Source organism: Arabidopsis lyrata, assembly GCF_000004255.2.
Source record: "Arabidopsis lyrata subsp. lyrata unplaced genomic scaffold ARALYscaffold_7, whole genome shotgun sequence".
NCBI lineage: Eukaryota > Viridiplantae > Streptophyta > Magnoliopsida > Brassicales > Brassicaceae > Arabidopsis > Arabidopsis lyrata.
Genome location: NW_003302549.1, coordinates 11,833,248 through 11,841,718, shown reverse-complemented (window position 1 = coordinate 11,841,718; position 8,471 = coordinate 11,833,248). Strand labels below are relative to the sequence as shown.

At 36.1% G+C, this 8,471-nt stretch overlaps 1 long non-coding RNA gene across 1 annotated transcript; it reads right to left on the bottom strand.

The window, feature by feature from the left end:
* Nucleotides 1–728: 728 nt before the first annotated feature.
* LOC110226732 lies at nt 729–1,944 on the bottom strand. Its single transcript, XR_002330654.1, has 4 exons — nt 1,502–1,944; nt 1,313–1,365; nt 1,088–1,214; nt 729–980 (listed from the first exon to the last, which is right to left on the bottom strand). It is a non-coding gene; the product is annotated as an uncharacterized LOC110226732 (long non-coding RNA).
* Nucleotides 1,945–8,471: the final 6,527 nt, after the last annotated feature.

The following is an 8,471-nucleotide window of genomic DNA, read 5'->3' as shown; positions in this document are numbered from 1 at the left end:
AGCAAGAAAACAGAGGGTAGTTCAAGGAGAGGCTAATAATTTGATGAGTACTACTGCTGATCAGATTATTGAAGCTGCTGTAGCTTCAGCTCCAGAATCCTCTCACCATTTATTGTCTAATCCAGAGCTTAATGTTTTTTCTAGACTCTCCCACAGTGAAGACTCTCTTCCACCTGCTCTAAAGAAAGGGAAAGGAGTGAAGAGAGGTCGAGGTAGACCTCCTTTAGCAAAATCAACTTGTAAGCCGCCCATCAAACTCACTGGAGTCAAGAGTCAGAAAAGAAATTTAATTCAGGGCTCATCAAAGAAAAATACTGGTCAAAAGCAGCCTCCAAGACAGGGTTCTTCTCAGGTGGGTTCCAGTAAAGCTAAAACCCCTCTGGCTTTTTCCAAATCCCAGGAGCCTAATAATACTTCAAAATCTGGGTCCTCAAAAACTGCAAAACCTACTGCCCCCAAGATCTCTCTGGTTCCTGCAGTTAAGAAACATGTAGCGGATTTTCAGAATCCGCAAACCCCTCTTCCTTAAGGATAGTGAGCTGGAACTGCTGTGGGTTGGGGAATCCCATGACAGTCCAGAGATTGAGGGAAATCCGAAAGAAGATTTTCCCTGACTTACTTTTCCTCATGGAGACCAAAATTTCCTCTGAAAATGTTCTCAAAACCCTAAACTGGCTTGATTACCCTTCTCACCATTTAGTGGCTCCTTTATCCCCTGGCTCGTCTTGCCCTTTTCTGGAAGCAAAGTATTGAAGTAGAGATTATTGATTCTTGTCCAAACTATATTGATACAATCATTAAGGCAAAAGGAAAGTCGTTCTTCTCTACCTTCCTTTATGGGGAGCCTGATCGCTCTAAAAGAGTCCAAGTCTGGGATAAATTGCTTATTATAGCTGCATCAAGAACTGGTCCCTGGATGTTAACTGGTGATTTCAATGATATCATTTGCAGTTCTGAAAAGGTTGGTGGCCCTCCAAGACCTGAAGGATCCTTCTCTGATTTAAGATCTCTTATGTCTACTTGTGACCTATACGATTTAAAACACTCTGGAAATTTTCTTTCTTGGAGAGGAAAGAGACATACTCACATGGTGCGGTGTAGACTGGATAGGTCTATGGCTAATAGTGACTGGATAATTGATTACCCATCTGGCCGCAGTGAGTACCTCAGGATTGAAGGCTCCGATCATCGCCCTCTAGTCACATCTTTTGATCCTATTAAAAAGAAAAACTGTGGCCTATTTAGATATGATAGACGCCTAAAAGAGAATGTGGAAGTCAAGAATTTGGTTATGGCGGCTTGGAACTCTGACCCCTCTGCTATGGTTGACCAGAGAATCCATCTTTGCAGAACTGCCATCATCACCTGGTCAAAAGAACAACATTCAAACAGTCAACAAGAGATTTGCTCTCTCAGAACTCAGCTTGAGGAACTGATGTGTATCAATGAAACAGAACAAGCGTCTATTGATCTAGTAAACCAGAAGCTGTTGGTGGCTTACAAAAACGAAGAAGAATTTTGGAAGCAACGTAGTAGACAACTATGGGGCTTTAGGAGACAAGAATTCTGGGTATTTTCACGCGGCAACAAAAGGAAGAAGAGCCATTAATACCATCTCTGTCTTAGAGTCTGCAAGTGGTGTACCTGTCTATGAAGAAAGTGACATAGTGAAGGTCATCTCGGATTATTTTACTCAAATTTTTACCCCTGAGGAAGGAGACAGAACCACTGTGGTCAATGAAGCCCTCTCCCTATGTGTCACTAAAGAGATGAATGATAAGCTTATCTTAATGCCAACACCCACATAAATCAAGCTAGCTTGTTTCTCTATCCATGCAGATAAAGCTCCAGGACCCGATGGTTTTTCTGCTAGCTTTTTTCAATCTAACTGGGATACAATTGGAGATATGATCATCTCTGAGATCCAATCCTTCTTTATCTCGGGTATCCTGCCACAGAAAATCAACCATACCCATGTGAGATTAATCCCTAAGATCCAAAGTCCACAAAGAGTATCTGATTATAGACCTATTGCCCTTTGCTTAGTCTATTATAAGATCATATCCAAACTACTAGCCAAAAGACTGCAACCAGTTCTCCACTCTTGTATCTCTGAAAACCAATCGGCTTTTGTTCCCCAAAGAGCTATTTCTGATAATGTTCTTATCACTCATGAAGCCCTACACTATCTTAAAACCTCCGGAGCCCAGAAGAAATGCTTCATGGTTGTCAAAACAGACATGAGCAAAGCCTACGACAGGCTAGAGTGGGAGTTTATAAGAGCAGCCTTGAACAAAATGGGTTTTCATCAGACTTGGATACAATGGCTAATGCAATGTGTAACTACTGTGTCCTATTCTTTTCTCCTTAATGGCCAAGCTAAGGGTTCAGTGTTTCCCCAACGTGGCATAAGACAAGGCGATCCACTATCACCTTATCTTTTCATTATCTGTAGTGAGGTACTCTCTTGTCTATGTAACAAAGCTCAGGCTAATGGTAGCTTACCCGGTTTAAGAGTTGCTAAAGGAAGCCCCCGTGTTAATCACCTCCTCTTTGCCGACAATACCATGTTCTTTTGTCGTTCTGATCTCCAAAGCTGCAGGAAACTACAATCTATCCTTCAAAAATATGAACAGGCCTCTGGTCAGAAATTAAATCAAGACAAATTGTCTATTACGTTCTCAAAGAAAACCCTTCTGGAAACTAAAGACAGAGCAAAAAGAGAACTTCACATTAATAAAGAAGGAGGACAAGGCAAATATTTGGGTTTACCTGAGCTGTTTGGTAGGAAAAAGAAGGATCTTTTCAGTCAGATAGTGGATCGGATTAAGCAGCGAGCCATGAGCTGATCTTCTCGGTTTCTCTCCTCTGCGGGTAAACTCACTATGCTCAAATCTGTCTTGGCTGCTATGCCTACTTATACTATGTCTTGCTTCCATATTCCCAACTCCCTCTGCAAGCGTATTCAATCTGCTCTAACCAGATTCTGGTGGGATTCAAGTAATGGCAAAAAGAAGATGTGTTGGATCTCCTGGAGAAAAATGACAAAATCCTTTAAAAATGGAGGTCTGGGATTTAGAGATGTACAAACATTTAATAAGGCGCTATTGGCAAAAATTAGTTGGCGTATCCTCAAATCTCCTGATTGTCTCCTCTCAAGAGTTCTCCGGGGCAAATACTGCAAATCCTCTGACTTTTTGAATTGCAAAGTCTCAAATTCTGCATCCCACGGCTGGAGGAGTGTTTGTATGGGTCGTGACCTCCTAAAACCTCAACTTGGACTGATGGTAGGTACATGCGAAACATTACCAGTCTATAGAAGCCCGTGGCTCTCCTTGAATTCTCCTTTATCTCCAATGGGACCTCCAACTGAAGCAGCTCAAAATCTGAGAGTCTCGGATCTGCTTCTTCCCAACACTGGAGAATGGAATCAAGAGCTTATCAGACTTCACCTCCCATTATATGAAAAAGATATACTTACCTTGAAACCGAGTAAAAAAGGAGCACCTGACTCTTGGGCTTGGCTAGCAAATCCAGATGGCGTCTATTCTGTTAAATCTGGGTATTTTGAAGCCCTCTACTCTGCTGAGAAAGTGGATGATCCGACAACTCCGTTGAATGATGATACTTTCAATTGGAGAGCCAACATTTGGTCTCAAAAAGCCTCTCCTAAAACCAAACTGCTCCTCTGGAAAATCGCCCAAAATGCCCTCCCTGTGGGTGAAAATCTCCTTACCAGACATGTCAATGGAGAGGTTAAATGTCCCCATTGTGGAGCGTCTGAATCCTCTCTGCATTTATTTTTCCACTGTCCTTTTGCACTGCAGGTTTGGAAGCTGGCTCCTGTAAAATCAATGCTCCAACCAGAAAGCATCCTCTCCATTAAAGAGGGCATCAAACTATCCAACAACCTCATGTGCCTCCCTCCCACAGGACTTAATGGCGGTCCCCTGTCCCCTTGGATCCTTTGGTCTCTCTGGACCTCGAGATATAATCTGATGTTCAGTAACAAGCAAATCCAAGCTTCTGATGTGATGTGTCTTTCCCTCATGAGGGCAAAAGAATGGCAACAGGCTCAGCTCCTTTCCCCTTCTATCACACCTATCTGTCCCCCAAACCTGCAACCCAATGTCTCTCCAAGCTCCTTCTGCTTCACTGACGCCGCTTGGAAACCCGATGGTACCGCCGGCTTTGGATGGATCGCAAAAGACTCTTCTGGACTCACACTCCTTGAAGGCTCCTCTGCGGCATCCCATGTTGGATCTCCCTTGATGGCCGAAGCAATGGCAACTCTCACTGCGGTTGAAGGTGCACTCGAATCGGATCTCAAATCCATCTCTTTCGCTTCAGACTCGTCTAATCTAGTCAAAGCTCTTAATTTGAAGCTCCACTCAAAGGAACTTCACAGGATTCTCCACGACATCCTGAATCTATCCTCTAATTTCAATTGTTGCTCTTTCAATTTCATTTCTAGAAACTTGAATCGCCAGGCTGATGCTTTAGCTAAGGAGGCTCTCCTCCTCTTTTGTACGAATTCCTAATCTAATTAATATGAAGTATTTTGTCAAAAAAAAAAAAAAATATCTAATCTTTACAAAAGAAATAAATATTATTTTAAATAAGTTTTGTTTTCAACAGCACAACATAAATAAACTATTTGGTTTAGCTGTCTAAATTGGTATAAAATAGTTTACATAAGGCTTAAAAACAATCATGTCTTTGGCATTACGAATTAAACGGTCCGTTTGAGAATTTAATGTACGAAAAAGAATATATAAACCGATTTTTTAACCAAGAAAAAAGTATCAAAAATATTGGAACTTGTTGTACAATCCGACGGAGTACGGACATTGTGCCATCGATAGCAGTTCTAAGCAGTACCCATCTCAAATGTTGGACAGTCAATCACAATCCTGTATGATCCAATACATGACATATCCTAGATTAGGGCCTATAGTTTATGAAAGGCTCCCTTCAGATTTCTTGCATCCACAAGAATGAGTCTTTCTCCATCCTGCGAACATATTCTTCCCACTCCAAAAGATAGATATGAGCTCTTGCAAGATTCGTCCTAAAAAGAATTTATAAACATCAACTATTATTAGAGAAAAGTAAATAATATTTAATTAATTTTTTATTCGTAATTAGCCACTTAGGTCAGACTTAAAAAACTCCACAGCCGACATGAACATGAGATAAGTTTCTAGACGCAATATATTAATGATGACACTTTGGTATTTAATCAAATCAATTAAATAAATAAATTGAAAATCTTTAATGACATGACATCCATAGATATATATATTACATATGGAATGCAGGCATGCAGCATCAAAGCTCAATCGTATTCAAAACTGTTGCTATTATTTAACAATAATGTTGATTTGGCTTAATGCCAATACTCAATACATGGTTCACAGGCCTCCCACATAAAGGATTTTACAAAATTAATTATCTAAAATACTATTTTATCAAACATTGTGAGGAAGGATGGTGTTTCGATATTTGCTGCTAAATATACAACAGGATCTACATCAAGCGTCCGTACAAAACCCATAGTAGGCGTGTTCGAATTTGCGACACAAAGTGTCTTAGTCATCTTTTGCTTTGAATGAAATGTTTGAATAAAAATTTATATAACAGTTTACAAAATAAATAAGGGAAAATCATATTTTTAACCCTCAAAGTATTTCTGATAACATTTTAAACCTCGAAAGAATTCCACTAACACTATAAACCTCTTAGATAATATTACTAACATAATTCATTTTAATATTTTCTAATACATCTTCTCAGGATAAATTTACTTAACATTATAATTATTCTTGTATCAAATGTAAGGCAGCGAACAAAAGTATATTAAAAATGTGGGTTTGATTGGAAATCTCCAACCGTCATGGTTGGAATAGAACCGCTTCAGAAGTTGTCAATCATAAATATGGTTAGAAGAGGCGAAAAAAAAAAAGCAGTTGGAGAAAATGGTTACCAACCATCCAATAAATAAGACGGTTTTAATAATTTTCCGACGGTTAGAATTTTCTTTTTATTTATAGAATAATAATAATTTTTATGTAATTCTACTCATAAAATTTTTAAAATAAAGAAATGTTAGAAAAATATTTTTTATACATATTTTTTAGTTTATCTTATGTTATTTTTATAATAATTTTATTATTATTCAACCGTTTATTGTATCATCACAGCTATATCTAACCGTAATTTTATACCCTGTTTCTATTCACCACTTTCTCTACAATGAATGAAACGTTTTTAATTGTTTAGTGTCGCGTTGCCGAAAAAAGTTTGTGTTCAGAATATGATTACAAACAGACAAAGAGGATACGAGAAAATCCACCTCACCTTCTATTTTATTTTGTAAACTGAATATTAAAAACATGATGAGAACAGTGATAATCTGGAAAATTTAATGGCAAGTGCAAATGCACGTAAACAAAGTTTTTTACACAAACATTCCTCTGTTTCATTAACCATATCGGCTTTTAAAAGTTTCTTTAATTAGTTTTTCGTAATTATTCGGTTGAATCAAAAATTGGCATCATTCAGACTTCAGTGTACATCTTACACAATATGTTATGCCATTAACAAAAAAAAAAAAATTCTTACACAATAATGTGTTCTTACAAGTATTACAAACACAAAAAAAAAAAAGTAATACAAACACAAAGGAATATATATGAGTTTTTTATGTCAACACTCAATATATTTCTTTAGTAAGCCAAAAAATGCATTTTTATTTCTTTAAAATTATGCTCTTCTTAAATAATAAGAAATTTTGATTTTTTTTATATTGCCTAGTTTGTGTTTCGATCAGAAATCTACCCTGCAGATAATAAAAAGAAACAAAGATTATGGTTTGACCAAAAAAAAAAAAAAGCATACTTATTTTTATTTTTATTGTAGCATGCATCCCATCAAAAGATGAATCTAAAATGTTTCATACTTCATTCAATAGTTTCAACAGTTATGCAACATATACTATATATATATATATAAGATATAAATAAATACTAAAATATACAAGATATATATGTACAAGTTAATAATTAAAATTCAATTTTGTAGAAATAATAATGAAAAGTTTGATGTGAACCTAAAAAGAAAAGTTTAAGACAGAGAGAATAAATTTTTTAGAGAACTGATTTCAAAGAATTATAAAAGAACCCTCTATCTAGATTGAATTTGGTAAAAGCAATATAATACTAAGATTGAAAAAAAGTAAGGACACTAATTGCACAGAAGAATGAAAATCAGTACTAACCAATGTTCAAGAAAGCGCTATGCGCTAAGCGGGCGGTGACCCAATGCCTAGCGTCTAGAACGCCTAATCGGGGGCTAGACGATTTTCTAGACGGTTTAGACGTTTATAACATAAAACATTATAAATATAATATTATATATAAAAATCATATAAAACTAAAAATTATGAAATTATAAACAATATATGAATATTTATAACTATATATATTAAAATAAAAGTTTAATTGAAATTGAAAAAATATATTAAACAAGATCTATGTAATATTAGGCGATCAAACCGGTTATCTAGGCGTCGCATGAGAGTCTAGCGCCTAGTCGGAGCCTAAACGACCGTCTAAACCGCTTTTTAAAACACTAGTACTAACTAAACATACATTAAATACACCATACATTTAATTAATAAATGGGCCAATAGGTCCTTTAATTTTTCAACTTTATAAGGGCCAATAAGATGAGACGAAAAAAGAAGAAAAGAAAAGTGGAAAATGGAAAATGACAGAAAATACCATCAAGTTTGTCTCTTCTACTAATTTGCCATTTTCTCGTTGTATTCTACCTACTGTGACTTTGGCTGCTAGATTTCTGAATATACAAAACAATTCCATTCTAAACTATGCTTCTCGGTAGGTAAAATGCGGCCGAGATTAATGTTCATGTGCATATACTATAGGGTGGATATAGTTGGGTTTCTGATTTCTTTTATAGATATTTAATATCTTTATATCGACTATCATTATAAATGTCACAATAAAAGAAGTAATAGACCATACAGTCAAGAAATAAAAAATATATAATCCATGCTATACTTTTCTTACCTGCAAATAATGAGAAGTAAATGTCCTTATTTTGAGATCGATTACATAACGAATAACTATACAAGGTGATAAGTCCTTACTATGTTTAACCATGAAAATACTGATCTTTACATTTACATGTCGATTCTGATGATATATTTTCTCTTGCATGAGGTATACCAAAAAGATATAAATAAATAGTACTTTTGTCTCAGTTTTTTTTTTTTTTTTCAAGCGAAGAAACCTCTAAATGTATATATTCTTTGCCGGCTCCATTGGAGTAAAGTTAAAGTCTTTGTCAGAACTCAAAGATGTGAAAATAAAGGGTCAAGACACAAACTTAATGAATTTGGAAGATAAAAGCACAATAAATGAAAACTGATGACAAAAAAAAAAAAA